The sequence below is a fragment of the Macaca mulatta genome, chromosome 5 (genome assembly GCF_049350105.2).
Source record: "Macaca mulatta isolate MMU2019108-1 chromosome 5, T2T-MMU8v2.0, whole genome shotgun sequence".
NCBI classification, from domain to species: domain Eukaryota; kingdom Metazoa; phylum Chordata; class Mammalia; order Primates; family Cercopithecidae; genus Macaca; species Macaca mulatta.
In genome coordinates this window covers 192,978,840-192,995,986 of record NC_133410.1, presented here as the reverse complement: position 1 = coordinate 192,995,986, position 17,147 = coordinate 192,978,840, and the positions used below count along the sequence as shown (strand labels likewise).

Here is a 17,147-nt window from a genome sequence, read left to right as displayed (position 1 = left end):
GTACCTTAACCTAAATCCATGGGTTTGCTTTTTGTCTTTGGAGGTGTCATAACATTACAACAATTTGATTTTATTTGAATAGTGAGTATTATACTACTCAGTCTAGAGATTTGTGACATTCCAGTCTAAACTGGATGATAGCAATGAGGCTTCTTCAAGGTGACCAGTATGATTAATAAAAGTAGAAATAAGTGGAATTGCTATGGAGTTGCTACTCCTGAATTTAAAGCTAGTTGAGATTAAGCACATGTTCAACAAGATCTCTAGGGGTGTGTGTTCAAGACCAGGGCCAGAGGTGCATGTGGGATCGGGAAGAGAGAGAATGTCTTTTCAGGGCGGGGATCGTGGAGGCTTTGATCCAGGTGGTGGAAGTGGCGGTTTCCACCGCGGTGGCAGCAGCAACCGCTTCTGAGGTGGAGGCGGCGGAAATATCAGAGGTGGCGACAGGGGAGGATTTGGACGAGGGGGTGGCCGCAGAGGCTTTACCAGAGGCCAAGACCAAGGACCGCCAGAACGTGTAGTCTTATTAGGAGAGTTCCTGCATCCCTGGGGAGATGACATAGTTTGTAAACGTACTACAGAAGAAAATAAGGTGCCTTATTATTTCAATGCTCCTTTTTACTTAGAAAAGAAAGAACAAATTGGAAAAGTGGATGAAATATTTGGACAACTTAGAGATTTTTATTTTTCAGTTAAAATGTCAGAAAATGGGAAGGCGTCATCCTTTAAGAAACTATAGAAGTTTTATGTAGACCCATATAAGCTGCTGCCACTGCAGAGGTTTTTACCTCGACCTCCAGGTGAGAAAGGACCTCCAAGATGTGGTGGCAGGGGAGGCCGAGGAGGAAGAAGGGGAGGTGGCAGAGGTGGTGGCAGAAGTGGTGGTTTTAGAGGAGGAAGAGGAGGCGGAGGTGGGGGCTTCAGAGGTGGAGGAGGAGGCGGAGGTGGGGGCTTCAGAGGTGGAGGAGGAGGCGGAGGTGGGGGCTTCAGAGGAGGAGGAGGAGGCGGAGGTTTCAGAGGGAGGAGGAGGAGGCGGAGGTGGGGGCTTCAGAGGAGGAGGAGGAGGCGGAGGTGGGGGCTTCAGAGGTGGAGGAGGAGGCGGAGGTGGGGGCTTCAGAGGAGGAGGAGGAGGCGGAGGTTTCAGAGGTGGAGGAGGAGGCGGAGGTTTCAGAGGTGGAGGAGGAGGCGGAGGTTTCAGAGGGAGAGGACATGAAGTGAAACAGTTGACAGACATCACCAGTTGACTTCTGCATGAACCTGCATGATCTGTGTCTACTATGGATTGGAAACTTGTTTCTCGAGCAAGTCTTGAAGATCTTGGTCATTTTATGACAATGGATCTAAAATGTCAGCATCATGCAAAGTGCCATGGAATAGTGATTTTTGCTCTAAAAGAGCACTAACAAGTCTTTCTAATATTTTGTACAGTGCCTGGCACTCTGTGGGTGCTTAATAAATGGACAGGAGTTTTCATTAGAAGCATATTTGAATTTTTAAAATAAAGTGTTTTATTACCTTAAAAAAGGATCTCTATAATCTTCACTTGAATAATACAAACTTTTTTTTTTTTTTACATATTTGTTTATGGAACATAGTTGTAATTTTAAAACAGAATTTTTGCAAATTGTATTAAAATATATTAAAAACATACTACATTATGATCCAATGGAGTTTTTCACAGTAACTCAGTGTTAGTTTAAAATGTGAAATTCAATCAATATAATTCACCATATAATACGGTATGTATGTCAGTATAATGTATATTGAAATTGGAAAGAAGTAAATTTATCTTTGTTTTTTAATAAGATGAAATTAAAATTTTAATTAATTCTAGCCAGGCACAGTGGTTCACACCTGTAATCCCAGCACTTTGGGAGGCTGAGGCAGGCAGATCACGAGGTCAGGAGTTCAAGACCAGCCTGGCCAATATGGCATACCCTGTCTCTACTGAAAATACAAAAATTAGCCGGGCGTGGTGGCATGAGCCTGTAATTCCAGCTACTCGGGAGGGAGAGGCACGAGAATCGCTTGAACCTGGGAGGCAGAGGTTGCAGTCAGCCGAGATTGCGCCATTGCACTCTAGCCTGGGCGACAAGAGCAAGACTCTGTCTCAAAAAAAAAAAAAAAAAATTAATTAATTTCAATGTTTATTTTAGATTCGGGAGGGTACCTATGCAGATTTATTACATTGGTGTATTGTGTGATGCTGAGAGTTGGGGTACGAATGACCCCATCGCCCAGGTAGTGGGCATAGCACCCAATAGTTTGTTAATCCCTGTCCCCCTCTCCCTCCCTTCCCCTCTAGTAGTCCCGGGTGTCTATTGTTGCTAACTTTATGTCCATGAGTACCCACTCATAAGTGAGAACAAGCAGTATTTGGTTTTCTTTTCCTGTGTTAGTTCACTTAGGATGGTGTCCTCTAGCTGCACCCATGTTGCCACAAAGGACATGATTCTGTTCTTTTTATGGTTGCATAGCATTCCATGGTGTATACGTACCACATTTTCTTTTCCCAGTTCACTGTTGATGGTATTTAGGTTGATTTCATGCCTTTGCTGTTGTGAATAGTGCTGCAATGAACATACCAGTGCATCTGTCTTTTTGGCAGAATAGTTTATTTTCCTTTGGATATATATGCAGTAATGGGATTGCTGAGTCAAATGGGAGTTCTGTTTTGAGTTCTTTGGAAAGTCTGAAAACAGCTTTCCATAGTGGCTGAACTAATTTACCATTCCTACCAGCAGTGCATAAGCGTTCCCCTTTCTCTTCAGCCTCACCAGCCTCTGTTACTTTTTGAATTTTTTTTTTTTTTTTTTTTTTTTTTTTTGAGACGGAGTCTCACTCTGTCACCCAGGCTGGAGTGCAGTGGCATGATCTCGGCTCATTTGCAACCTCTGTCTCCCGGGTTCAAGTGATTCTCCTGCCTCAGTCTCCCAAGTTGCTGGGACTACAGGTGCACGCCACCACGCCTGGCTAATTTTTTGAATTTGTAGTAGAGACAGGGTTTCACTGTGTTAGCCAGGATGGTCTTGGTCTTTTGACCTCATGATCCACCCGCCTCCACCTCCCAAAGTGCTGGGATTACAGGTGTGTGAGCCAGCGCGCCCAGCCTATTTTTTGACTTTTTAATAATAGCTGTTGTGACTGGTGTGAGATGGTATCTCACTGTAGTTTGGATTTGCGTGTCTCTGATGGCTGGTGATATGGAGCACTTCCATGTGTTTGTTGGCTTCTTGTATGTCTTCTTTTGAGAAGTGTCTCTGCATGTCTTTCGCCTTTAATGGCGTTTCACTTTTTAATGGCATCGTTTTTTGCTTGTTGAATTTAGTTCCCTATAGATTTAGATATTAGACTTTCATCAGATGCATAGTTTGTGAATATTTTCTCCCATTCTGTAGGTTGTCTGTTTACTCTGTTGATAGTTTCTCTTGCTGTGCAGAAGCTCTTTAGTTAGGTCCTGGCCGGGCATGGTGGCTCATGCCTGTAATCCCAGCACTTTGGAAGGCAGAGGTGAGGGGACTGCTTGAGCCTAGGAGTCTGGGACCTGCCTAGGCAACATAGTGAAACCTTGTCTCTAAAAAGAAAAAAAATTACCCAGGCATGCTGGTGTGCACCTGTAGGGGGGCAAATCACTTGAGCCCAGGAGGCAGAGGTTGCAGTGAGCTAAGATTGTACCATTGCACTTCAGCCTGGGAGACAGCATGAGACTCTACCCTGCCCAAAAAATTTTAATTAGGTCCCACTTATCAATTTTTGTTTTTGTGGCAATTGCTTTTGAGGACTTAGTCATACATTCCTTCCCAAGGCTGATGTCCAGGATGGTATTTCCTAGGTTTTCTTGAATTCTTATAGTTTGAGGTTTACATTTAAATAATTAATCCATTTTGAGTTGATTTTTTAATATAGTGAAAGGTAGCGGTCCTGTTTCATTCTTCTGCATATGACTGGCCAGTTATCCCAGCACCATTTATTGAATAGGGAGTCCTTTCCTCAATGCTTATTTTTGTTGACTTTGTCAAAGATCAGATGGCTGTAGGTGTGTGGATTTATTTCTGGGCTCTTCATTCTGTTCCACTGGTCTCTGTACCAGTACCATGCTGTTTTGGGTACTGTAGGCTTATAGTATAGTTTGAAGTCAAGTAATGTAATGCTTCTAGCTTTGTTCCTTTTGCTTAGGATTGTTTTGGCTAGTTGGGCTCTTTTTTGGTTCCATATGAATTTTAGAATAGCTTATGCTAACTCTGTGAAAAATGACATTGGTAGTTTGATAGAAATAGCACTGAATTTGTAAATTGCTTTGGGCAGTATGACCATTTTAATGATATTGATCTTTCCAATCCATGAGCATGGCATGCTTTTTTGTTTGGCAAACATTTTTTACATCAAACGATGTGTGATATAGATGTTTACATATGAGCAAATAAAACCCACCCTAAAATGCTAAGGTCATTTTCTCTGCTATCTCTTGAGAAAAAAAAATGATATTGAATAGCAACTGTAGGTATTAGGCAACCAGTATCATGTTTCAGGGAAACTAACTGACTTAAACAAGTAGATAAGATTTTCAAAGATGAATCAACCATAAACCTGCCTACAGCACAGACTAGCAATTAGTCTATTTAAACTCATCTACTTTTTTTTTTTGAGACAGGGTCTTACTCTGTTGCCCAGGCTGGAGTGTAGTGGCATGATCATGGCTCACTGCAACCTCAACCTCTCAGGCTCAAGTGATCTTCCTGCCTTAGCCTTCCGAGTAGCTGGGACTACAGCTCCAGAGACCAGAATGCCTGACGGTCTAAAATGAGCTGCAGTATCACTTAGGGTTCATGTCTTAAGTAAATTTCAGAAAGGGGTCAAACCCTTGTTTAAAGATAAATGTAAGCTGGATGTGGAGGCACATGTCTGTAGTCCCAGTTACTCAGGAGGCTGAGGCAGGAGGATCCCTTGAGCTCAGGAGTTTAAGACCAGCCTGGCCACCACCATGCCTGGCTAATTAAAAAATTTGTTTTTTTGTAGAGACAGAGTCTTCTTATGTTGCCCAGGCCAGTGCATCTCCATTTTGACACAAAGACTGAGGACTATGTAAAAGGACTAGCGTTTTGAACTGAATCTGATCTGGAAGTCCGAAGACTCAAGTTCTAGGAACAGTTTGTTTATTCTCCATATTCTTCCCCAAAATACCCAATATGATACTGCTCAATTTGTTTTTAACAGTGTGACTTTGGGGAAAAAGTTATACATCTTAGGTTTTCTATCTGTAAAATAAAAATCACAGTCCCGTACTTATTTTTTTCTTTCCTAAAAATATTGTAAATGAAGCAAAAATTCCTGGTAGACTCACTTGCATGCAATGTGATTTATTATTTTTGTTGTTGTTTGTTTGCTTTTTGTCATAACCATACGGCCAACCTTCATGCTTTTCTCCCTTCTCATGCTTTATTATTGCCTTCTCGAGAGGGCTTGACTCTGATTAAAGAAAAACAGACACCAGTTGAATTTGTATAGGATAGAGGAGCTGTGGGAAAGAAACAGGTAGGAGGGATATGGGGTTAAAAGCAGGGTCAGGAGAAGACAGGTCAGAGGTTTGGATTTTGACTCTCTATAAAGGCTAAAACTCTCAACTAGAAACTTGTATGGTTTATTAGGCTGGTACCACCTCCCTCAGTTCCCATCATGCTGGCTACAAGGAAGTTTTGCTAGAAGGAAAAAACAAAAATCAAATTATAAAATTGCAAATCACAGATGATCTGCAACAGATTGATTTTAGTGAATTTCATGGCTTCCAGGTGTCCTCACTTAAATACCGTGATGAATGCTTTTCATACCAAGCATCTCACTCTCCCTGCCACTCAGTATCCCCACCACCACCACTTCTGCCCAGGTGGCCGCATTGCAGTTCCCGGCTCATCACAGAGCCTGGCGCCCTCCACTGGTGAAGCCGCCTCTCTCCTGGTCTGGGCTTTGGAGCGGAAGCTGTTAGGAGCACCCAACCCATGAGCAGATCTGAGCAGCAGGCAGACGGCCCTTCTGAACCAGGTTGGAGACTTAACTTGCAATAAGCTCACGTCAGGCAGTGCATCCTGTCCTTAGTGGAAACATTTCTCATCTCTCCAGGAGACTGGCCAGGTAATAAAGCCATGAGAGGCAATGATCAACTTATTTAGAGACCCTCAGAGGGGAACAGAAATCACTGATGATTTTCCTGCCATCTCCTATCCCAGGTGAAACTGTGTGATTGTGAAGCAGCAAAAAGTCTAGGCACCTTGGGAGCAGGCTTCACTTCTCCAAGGTCAGCACAGGGAGGGGGTAGTCTGGTCAGCAGAAATGACCAGGAGATATGGAGTGAAGGGACCAGACACTAGGGGAGACATGTCTTTGATGACTGTCTACCCAGCATCCGTGTCTTCACATAGGGAGGGCACAGGGCTGGGAAGAAATTCAGCGATTCAGCCCCAGGAGGAGGCCTTGCTCTGTCCTAGGCCCCAAGAGGGCCAGATTTGCCCTGTTGAATCTCCGGAGAAGTTGGTAGGAAGGTATGAGTGCCTCTCTTGAACTTGTACCCAGAGCAACCTCCCCTGATCAGCAGAGGGTTAACAAACTTGAATTACACTTGAATTTCTTAGGAGATCAGGTCACAAAGGGCAAATAGTGGTCCAGAGACCAAAGTGTCTGATGGTCTAAAATAAGCCTGCAATATCACTAGGATTCATGTCTTAACATAAACAAATTTCAGAAAGAGGTCAAACCCTTGTTTAAAGATAAATGTAAGCTGGGTGTGGAGGCACATGTCTGTAGTCCCAGCTACTCAGGAGGCTGAGACGGGAAGATCCCTTTAGCTCAGGAGTTCAAGACCAGCCTGGGCAACATAGGAAGATCCCATCTCAATTTTTTTTTAAAGGATAAACTTAAGCGTATTAGAATTTTAAAGAGTTTATTTGAACAAACAGAGATTCATGGATCAGGCAGCTCCAAAGTGAAAGTGGTTGGAGGACGCACTGGAGGTGTTTGTAGGGAAGGCTTTTATAGGGTGAATGTAGAAGTAGAGTAGAGAAACTATTTGGTGAAAATTTGGGCAGTTGCATTATTTGAACTATCCTGGTGGAAGGCCTCTCATTACACAGGTAATACTCAGCTGGACACTTGTGACTGGCTAAGCTTGTTTCATTTTGTCTGTGTAGGAACCCAGGCCATGGGAGCTATCTCAACCTAACGGTCTTCCATTAAGTTATTTTACACCTTCTCTGTGTGTCAGGACAAGCAGAGGTCTTCCCCGCGAGGGTTCTTACCATCCTGTTTCCTTCAGCAAAGTGAAACTGTCCCTTTTGCCTCTGTAGGCAACCTTCTGAAGAAAGGCTTTCCTAATATTCTTATCTCATCTTATTTTATTGTATCCTCTTCTCTGTACCTTGTTTACATGCTTCTGGAACACTTGTGTGTCTTGCACTCATCCCCTGCATTATTTAGGCAATCCTAAAAGAAGACTTCCAGGATGGATTGGTAGAGAACTGCTAGCATATTGAACCTTCTCTCTTTGTATCTGGAACTTTCATAATTACCTTAGTTCTCCATGCCAATTTTGCAATTATCTTTGTTCTCCACTTCAAAATACATGTACCTCTGACAGAAGCTGAGCACATAAAAGGGACCTTTTCCAGTGGTACATATGAGGCAGGAAACATGATATATTTAAAATTATAAACTAAAAACTTTCTGACACCAAAAACATGGGCAACAAAATAAAAAGATAAGCAAATTGTACTTCATCAAAATTTAAAACTTTCGTGCAATCAAAGGACAACCTGCAGAATGGAAGAAAATATTTCAAATAATATATTTGATAAGGGATCAATATCCAGAATATATAAAGCAATGGATAAACAACTCAATTAAAAAATATTCAAAGGACTTACATAGACATTTTCCCAAAGAAGATATACAAATGGCCATCAAGCACATAAAAGACACTAAACATCACTGATTAGTAAGGAAATCAAAACCACAATAAGATACCGCTTCATACCCATTAAGATGGCAATTATTAAAAAAAAAACCGGGAAATAATAAGTTTTGGTGAGGATGTAGCCAAATTGGAGCTCCTGTGTGTTGCTGGTGGACTCCACAATGGTATAGTCATGGTGGAAAAGAGTACAGTGGCTCCTTAAAAAAATGGAACATAGAATTACCCTATGAGTCATCAAGTCCACTTCTGGGTTTAAACCCACAAGAATTGAAAGCAGGGACTTTAACAGATATTTACAAATTCATTTGCATAGCAGCAGCATTCATGATACCAAAATGGTGGAAGCAGTCACTGACAGAGGAATGGATAAACAAAATGTGATACAGACATACAGTGGAGTATTAGCCTTAAAAAGAGACATTCTGACGCATGCTACGACATGGATGAGCCTTGACATAAGGCTAAGTGAAAGAAGCTGGATACAAAAAACACTGTATGATTCCACTTATATGAGGTCTCTAGAACGTCATTTTCATAGAAACCAAAAGTAGAATGATGGTTCCCAGGTACTGGGAGGAGAGAGTAATGAAGGGCTATTGTTTAAGGGGTACAGAGTTTCAGTTTGGGAAGTTGAATGAGAAAAAGCTCTAGAGATGATGGATGGTGGTGATGGTTGTACAATCAGGTGATTGTATTTAGTGACACTGAACTATGCACTTAGAAATGATTAAAATGGCAAATTTTATGCTATGTATATTTTGCCACAATAAAAATTAAAAGCTTTTTTAAAATTAAAAGCTTTAGAAGAATTAAGATAAAAGTGATTAAAGCTATTTTAAAATTAAAGCTAAAATGAATTCTCCCTCAACCCCAATAACTATGTGCCAAAAGTGCTATTTCTGCTCTGATTATTCTACCTACTGTGAATATCCATGTGTGACTTTTTGGCTAGTTCATAAAATAAACTTGAATGAGCATTAATTTTTTCTAATACTCTTCCTCTATCCACAAGCTACATTCTACACCCCACAACTTGCAGACCACACCTGATACAGATGAATCATTTTTCTGCTCCCTCTCCCAATTCCCTCCAGTACTGGTGTTTTATATACTACCTCCTGCTGCTCTAGGTCCAATCTCTGTGCAGTTTGATGTCTTGGTATCGGTAACTCTTGACCTGGATAAGCAAAAAACACAGTGAAATTGATGTTTTGTCTTTGAAGATTACCTTGGAATAGGAGAATCTTTGGGTGGTCCATCCATCTTCATTCATTCCTATTAACAATGTTAACAAGCATTTACTGGCTTAGGACTTTAAAGAAGGAGAATTGTATTAATTTATCAGCAGAATCGGCATTACAGCGGCTTAGGAAGCATTTGTCATTGTTTGGGGTTACAGTGAGGATAACATGAAACACTTAATGAAAAACTTTCACAAAACCTTGTCTCTTTCCAACAGCTTAGCTATGTGAGAAGAGCTTTTGTAACATGACAACTCTAAAAATAAAACCGTTTTCAAGTTAAACTGTCCTTCCAGTTGCTGTTTCAAACTTTATCCCAAGAACTGAGGTGCCATTCAGTAAAAGGCAACTACAGGCTTCTCAACCATAAGGCTAAGTACTTGTTTTATGTTTTCTGGTGATGAATTTATTTCTTGTCTTTGAGTTTACAATATCAGCTATAAAAGTGATTGTCAGTAATATTTGTATAATTTAATTTCTAATAGAGTGAGTTTTCTATGTATGTGTTAGAGCTACGATAATCTTATTTTTATTTTTTTACTATTGTTATTTTTTTGAGATGGAGTCTCACACACCCTGTCACCTCGGCTCAATGCAACCTCCACCTCCCGGGCTCAAATGGTTCTCCTGGCTCAGCCTCCCAAGTAGCTGGGATTACAGTCACCCACCACCACACCCATCTAATTTGTGTATTTTTAATAGAGACAGAGTTTCACCATGTTGGCCAGGCTGGTCTCGAACTCCTGACTTCGTGATTTGCGTGCCTCAGCCTCCCAAAGTGTTGGGATTACAGGCGTGAGCCACCGCACCTGGCTGTAATTCTTCTGCCTCAGCCTCCTGAGTAGCTGGAATTGCAGGTGTGTACTACCACACCCAGCTAATTTTTGTATTTTTAGTGGAGATGGGGTTTCACCATGTTGAGCAGGATGGTCTGTATCTCTTGATGTCATGATCTGCCTGCCTCGGCCTCCCAAAGTGCTGGGATTACAGGCGTGAGCCACCGTGCCTGGCTGATATTCTTAATACCAGAATTTGTTTTGTGCTGTATGATGATGATACTAGTGAACTGTATTCTCAGCAATATTTTGCAATCTTCACACTGTTACTACACTTACTTGTGTTTTTAGCTGGCTGTGGCGGCTCACACCTGTCATCTCAGCACTTTTGCAGTCTGAGACAGGTGGATCACTCAAGCTCAGGAGATCGAGACCAGCCTGAGCAACATGGTGAAAGCCCATCTCTACTAAAAATACAAAAATTAGCCAGGTGCGGTGGTGCACACCTGTAGTCCCAGCTACTTGGGAGGCTGAGGTGGGAGGATCGCTTGAGCCTGGAGGTGGAGGCTGCAGTGAACCGAGATTGCGCCACTGCACTCCAGCCTGGGCAACAGAGTTGGACCCTGTCTCAGAAAAAAAAAAAAAAAAAAAAACAACATCAACGATGTGCCATGCACTGGGAAGACAAAAAGAAACAAAATCACTCCTGCATTTAAGAGGCTCACCTCTCTCCGAGGGAAAAGATAGAAACGATGAGAGGTAATGACTATGGACAATGGGAGTGAGACAGGCCTGTGCACCCGGGTGGACCCTCGGCAAGTTCACGCCCTTCGCACTGGGAAGGGGCCCGGCCCCATCTCTTTCTGGGTGGAATGTGGGATTCAAATTGGCAGACAGGAAGGGCACGAGCAGGGACTCTGGTTTCGCAGAGGGTTCCTTTTCCTCCCTTTTCCCTTTTCACCCATTAAAACCCTGCTTTACTCATCCTTCAAGCCTCCGTTTTCGTGGCTGTGGGCCGGGCAAGGAGCCCGTCGTCAGCTGAACTAAGGGAAAGTTCTGTAACAGGAGCACGGAGGGAGGTCTCTGCTGAGGGTCCGGAGATCTTGCAGCTGAACTAAGGGAAAGTCTGTAACAGGAGCATGGAAGGAGGTCTCTGCTGAGGGTCCGGAGATCTTGCAGCTGAACTAAGGGAAAGTCTCTAACAGGAGCACGGAGGGAGGACTCTGCTGAGGGTCCGGAGATCTTGCAGCTGAACTAAGGGAGGGTCCTGTAACAGGAGCACGGAGGGAGGTCTCTGCTGAGGGTCCGGAGATCTTGCAGCTGAACTAAGGGAAAGTCTGTAACAGGAGCATGGAAGGAGGTCTCTGCTGAGGGTCCGGAGATCTTGCAGCTGAACTAAGGGAGGGTCCTGTAACAGGAGCACGGAGGGAGGTCTCTGCTGAGGGTCCGGAGATCTTGCAGAAGAGGCAGGGCTTCAGGACAGACCTGTAGCATGAGTAGGTGATGGGCAGGGCGTGGGAGTGGGGAAGGGAGCATTCCAGGAAGTGGAAACAGCCTGGACCCAGGAAAGAGGCAGAGGGCAAATGGCGGGAAAAGGCACATCATTCCCTAGGGCTGGAGGGAGAAGACCAGCACACAAGAGGTGGAGAGTACAAATGGGAGGCGAAACGTGTGCTGGATCCTGGTCATAAAGGAACTGCTATTCCCTTCCAAGGAGGGGACACTACCATGAAAAGCTACTGAGGGATTTCAAGCAGAGAAGAGCTGCAACCTGATGTGTCAATCTGAAGAGCACTCTTTGTCATTTATGAATAAGGAAACGTTGGAACTTTAAGAGACACAGAGTGAGTCTGCATACTTCCTTTTCTATGACAACTTCCTGTATTAAGGGTGAGAAACACCCTTAATACAGATTCTCATGATTATGTGTATTATGGGGTGGTGGTGGGGTTCTCAAAGGAGATGGTTATTCCTGGTTGTTAGTTGTTTCTTAAATTTTCGTTTCTTTTAACATGATTTGTTTTGGGGCCGGGTGCGGTGACTGTAATCCCAGCACTTTGGGAGGCCGAGGCGGGCGGATCACGAGGTCAGGAGATCGAGACCATCCTGGCTAACAAGGTGAAACCCCGTTTCTACTAAAAACACAAAAAATTAGCCGGGCGAGGTGGCGGCGCCTGTAGTCCCAGCTACTCGGAAGGCTGAGATAGGAGAATGGCGTGAACCCGGGAGGCGGAGCTTGCAGTGAGCTGAGATCGCGCCACTGCACTCTAGCCTGGGTGACAGAGCGAGATTCCGTCTCAAAAAAAAAAAAGAATTTGTTTTGGTTTTTCTGTTTTTTGTTTGTTGCTGGTTTTTTAGACGTGGGGGTCTCACTGTGTTGCCCAGGCTGGTCTGGAACTCGTGGGCTCAAGCCATCCTCCCCGCTCAGACTCCCGAGTAGCTGGGCCCATAGGCCACACCATCGCTCGTGGTTTTGGTGCTGCTTTTTATTATGGAGATTTTCAAGTGTATACAAAATCAGACAAAATTGAGTAATGTACACTTATGTGCCCCTCACCACTCCCAACAACCAGCATCCTCTGGCCTTTACACTGGAAACTGTAAAGATAAAGTCTCCTCGGCAATGCTTAGAATTTATGACAGGTGAAGTCTCTCAGGCAGTTCCCCGGTAATCAGATAGAATAAACTCTGCATTTCCCTCGTAATCAGATGACCACCCCCCTGCTACCAACAGCCCCACCCAGGTACTACTTCCTAGAGTGCTATACTTGCCCTGGGATAGGCAAAGCCAGGCTTCCAGAGCCCATCAAAACTTCCTCAGACACCACAGACTTCCTCAGAAATGCTCTGTGTTCTGTCTTGACCTTTCACATTTGTTGTTTCCTCTCAACATGAACATTTGCTTTGGTCAGGGGTGAATAAACCATGGGTGAATTCAGGCCTCAAACTCCTTGGGAGGAAGCAGAGTTCACACCAGACGGAGAGGAGGCAGGAGTTTCCCCAGTTCAAGGTGCACACAGCAGGGACCTGGGGTACAGGGCACCTCCCTGGCTCCTTCTCTGCCGTCTCCGCAGTCGGACCTGGCCAAGAGGCTCTGCCACTGGACTCTGCACTCTGCACTCAGCCTCCTGATTCCAACCTCCACACCAGGGAGTGGCCACCACAGCTTGATTACTGTCTATTGAGTGTTCATCATATGCCAGGTATTGTGTCAATGCTATCAATCCTCATAATTGCCCTTTGAGTTAAGTTTTCTTAACACCTTTACATGGATGAGGAAACTGAGGCTTTAGAGTTTAAGCAGTTTGTACCAAGCTACATAGACTGTAAGTGGCAGAGCTGGAATTTGAACTCAGGTCTGACTGATTTCAAAGCCCAATACCTCTCTGGTGGATGGAAACAAGAGGAGAGGTTCATTGCCCAGGCACGGTGGCTCACGCCTGTATTCCCAGCACTTTGGGAGGCTGAGGCGGGCAGATGATGAGGCCAGGAGATTGAGACCATCCTGGCTAACGTGGTGAAACCCCATCTCTACTAAAAATACAAAAATTAGCCAGGCGTGGTGGCACGCACCTGTAGTCACAGCTACTCGGGAGGCCGAGGCAGGAGAATTGCTTGAACCCGGGAGGTGGAGGTTGCAGTGAGCAGAGATTGTGCCACTGCACTCCAGCCTGGGCAACAGAGCAAGACTGTCTCAACAACAGAAAAAAAAAAAAAAAAAGGAGGAGTGCAGTCTGTTGCCCAGCCTGGAGCGCAGTGGTGCAATCTTGGCTCACTGCAAGCTCCACCTCCCAGGTTCATGTCATTCTCCTTCTTCAGCCTCCTGAGTAGCTGGGACTACAGGCGCCGCCACCACGCCCGGCTAATTTTGTTTGTATTTTTTTAGTTGAGACAGGGTTTCACCGTGTTAGCCAGGATGGTCTCGATCTCCTGACCTCGTGATCCGCCCACCTCTGCCTCCCAAAGTGCTGGGATTACAGGCTTGAGCCACCGCACCCGGCGCGTGAAACCAAGTTTTTACAAAATTATTTTACTTTTGTAGATTTGGGGGCTACAACTGTAGTTACCTTACGTGGCTATATAGCATACTGGTGAAGTGTGGGCCCTTAGAGAAACCCTCACTAGAACAGTGCATGTTGTCCCTACAGGTAATTTTTCATCTCTCACCCCCGCCCACCCTCCTACCTTTTTGAGTCTCTGATGTCTATTGTCCCACTCTCTATGTCCATGTGTACATGTTATTTAGCTGGCACTTAGAAGTGAGAAAATGTGATACTTGACTTTCTGTTTCTGTTATATTTCACTTAAGATAGCGGCCTCCAGTTCCATGCATGCTGCTGCAAAAGACATGACTTCATTCTTTTTTATGGCTGACTAGTATTCCATGGAGTATACACATTTTCATCACTCGGTCCTCCACTGATGAACACTTAGGTTGATTCTCCATGTTTGCTGTTGTGCATTGATTGCATTTTGACTGCTACCCATCCCATGAGGGCGGTGTGAAATTTTCCCCTTGTGTCATGTTGACACTCAAAAAAGGTTTCAGATTCTGGAAGATTTTGGATTTTGGATGTTTGGACTAGAGATACTCAACCTCTATTTACACCATGTGTATTAGTTTCCTAGGCTGCCATGGCAAAGTACCACAAAGTGTGTGGTTTAAAACAATAGAAATTTATTCTCTTCTTGTTCTGGAGGCCAGAAATCTGGAACCAAGGTCAGCCGGGCTATGTTTCCTCTGAGATCCTGGGTAGAAGTCTTCTTTACCTCTTCCTAGCTTCTGGTGGGGGCGTCAATCCCTGCCACTCCCGGGTTCGCAGACGCTGCTCTAATCTCTGCCCCCAGAGTCACATGGCATTCCTGGTGGGTGTGTCAGTCTGCATCTCTTCTCCTCCTCTTATAAGGACACTAGTTGTATTGAATTAAGGACCCATCCCACTCCAGTGTGACCTCATTTTAACTAATTGTATCTGCAGTGACCCTATTTCCAAATAAGGCCACATTCGGAGCTTCTGGGAGTTAGGATTTCAACATATCTTTTTGAGGACACAATTCAAATTATAACACTATGGAAATCAGCAAATACTACAAATCAGGGCTTTTTTAAAAAAAAAAAAGAATTAAAATGTAAAATTTTTTAGAATTGGTTTCTAGCACATCAGTGTGTTGGTCTGTCACATGACATCAGGACAGGGCCACTCACCTGAAATATCACTTTTCCATGGGGATTTTTCATCAGAAATTTCCACATACTCCAAATGGACTATATGCTCTCTGTCAGAGTAAGAATTAAAGGTGACAGCATGCTAGTTAGGATTTACCAGTCATTTTTTAGCCTTTTAAACATTTCTTATATGTATTTCCATTATAGAAAACTTTAAAAATATGGGAGAGTAGAAAGAGAAGTTAAAAAAAAATCATTCATAGTTCCAGCATCCAAAGAGACAGCTCTTAATAATCCCTGAAAAATTTTCTTCAAAAATATTTTTGGAACTTTTTCTCACTTTTTCTTTTGCCATTTATATTTTTTCTCTTGTGTTGAACCTGTTTGAGAACTTTGGTTTTTTTTCCTAATGCTTTTTATTTTATATATATGTTTTAAATGTGTGAGCAATACATCAATACACTTTCAGTTAAAACAGTAAGATGAGCAAAATCCATCTTGACCACCGCCTCAATCCCAGTCTTTCCCCCTGGACGTAGACACTGTTGTTAGTTTCAGGTGGATCCTTCCAGACCCTTTTCAATGCATTTTATGCATTAATATTTTTGTTCATACATAAACCATATCATATGATATATTTCTATCCCATAGTTTACTCCTTCCCCCACCTAATAAATTGTATGTCCTTGACAGCTTTTCATATTAGATTTAACTTGTTCTCTTTAACTGCTGCAACATATTTCATCCTATAAATAAGTCATATTTTATGTCATTGTTCTCCTGTTGCTGCTTTTTAGATTGGTTTTGATCTTTCATGATTGCAATTATGAAGCAATGAATGTCCTTTTACATGCCTCTTTGTGCCCATGTACAAGCGTTTCTCTAGGATAAATAAGAAGCAGAATTTTTAACTTGAAGAGTATTTATAATTTTAATATCATGCTAAATCTCCTTTAAAAGAATACCAATAAACCTTCCCACTGTATCCATTTCTCCGCATCCCAACCAATACAAATATTCTTTTAAAAGTTTGTTGATCTGATAGGAAAAACATGGCATTTTTCTGTTGTTTTGGTTTGCATTTTTAAGAGATTGCTAGTGAGGTTTATTGGCTACTTAGTATCTCTCTCAGTTTGGTCAATTTCAGTGGGTCTTCATGCATGTAGAACCCATCAGCCCCTCTTAATGGTCTAATCTGCAGTAGGTTTAAAGCTCAGGCTCTTGAAAGAAAACTTCATATGTTTAATAATGGGTGCATTATGGAAATAAAGCTAGTGTTTCATCTGAATTCAGATGGTCTCTCAGTTTATTAATGAATCCATTTCTATCACTGATGCTCTTTTAAGGAAGTGTGATAATGTCTCAGGATTTGAAAAAGTAGGATTGCACTTTTAAAAAATCTGTTAACTTAGAATTCACCCCGGAAAAAATTTCTGCAAAGTCAACTAGAGAATCAAAAATTGAGCAAATCATCCAATATAGTCATCAGCTTCACTGCCTAATCCAGGGGGAATTTCAATCCTAATTTCTAAATTCCTGAAGATTATTTTCAGTTATGTCAAAGAAGACAGCAGAAGCTCTCTTCTGTGATTTACATTAGTAGGTAGTTGTATAATTATAAGAGTTAGTAAAAGCGGAGAGTTGAAAAATAGAAACAAATGTTAAACATTGTAACTGAAAATAAAAATACATTCATTTATCCATCTTTTATAGGCAGGGGCCCAAGGTATTTTCCCTTTGTATAGATCTGCTGACCTCATTTCGATGTAGTCTTTTTTTTTTTTTGAGACAGAGTTTTGCTCTTGTTGCCCAGGCTGGAGTGCAGTGGTGTGATCTCGGCTCACTGCCCGCATCTTCTGCCTCCCGGGTTCAAGCGATTCTCCTGCCTCAGCCTCTCGAGTAGCTGGGATTACAGGCATGTGCCACAATGCCCGGTTAATTTTTTTTTGTGTGTGCGCACGGCTAATGTTTTTTTTTTTTTTTGGTATTTTTAGTAGAGACAG

At 42.9% G+C, this 17,147-nt stretch overlaps 1 pseudogene; it reads left to right on the top strand.

Moving 5' to 3' along the window:
* Positions 1-322: 322 nt before the first annotated feature.
* Positions 323-1,244, top strand: LOC100428206 (H/ACA ribonucleoprotein complex subunit 1 pseudogene; annotated as a pseudogene).
* Positions 1,245-17,147: the final 15,903 nt, after the last annotated feature.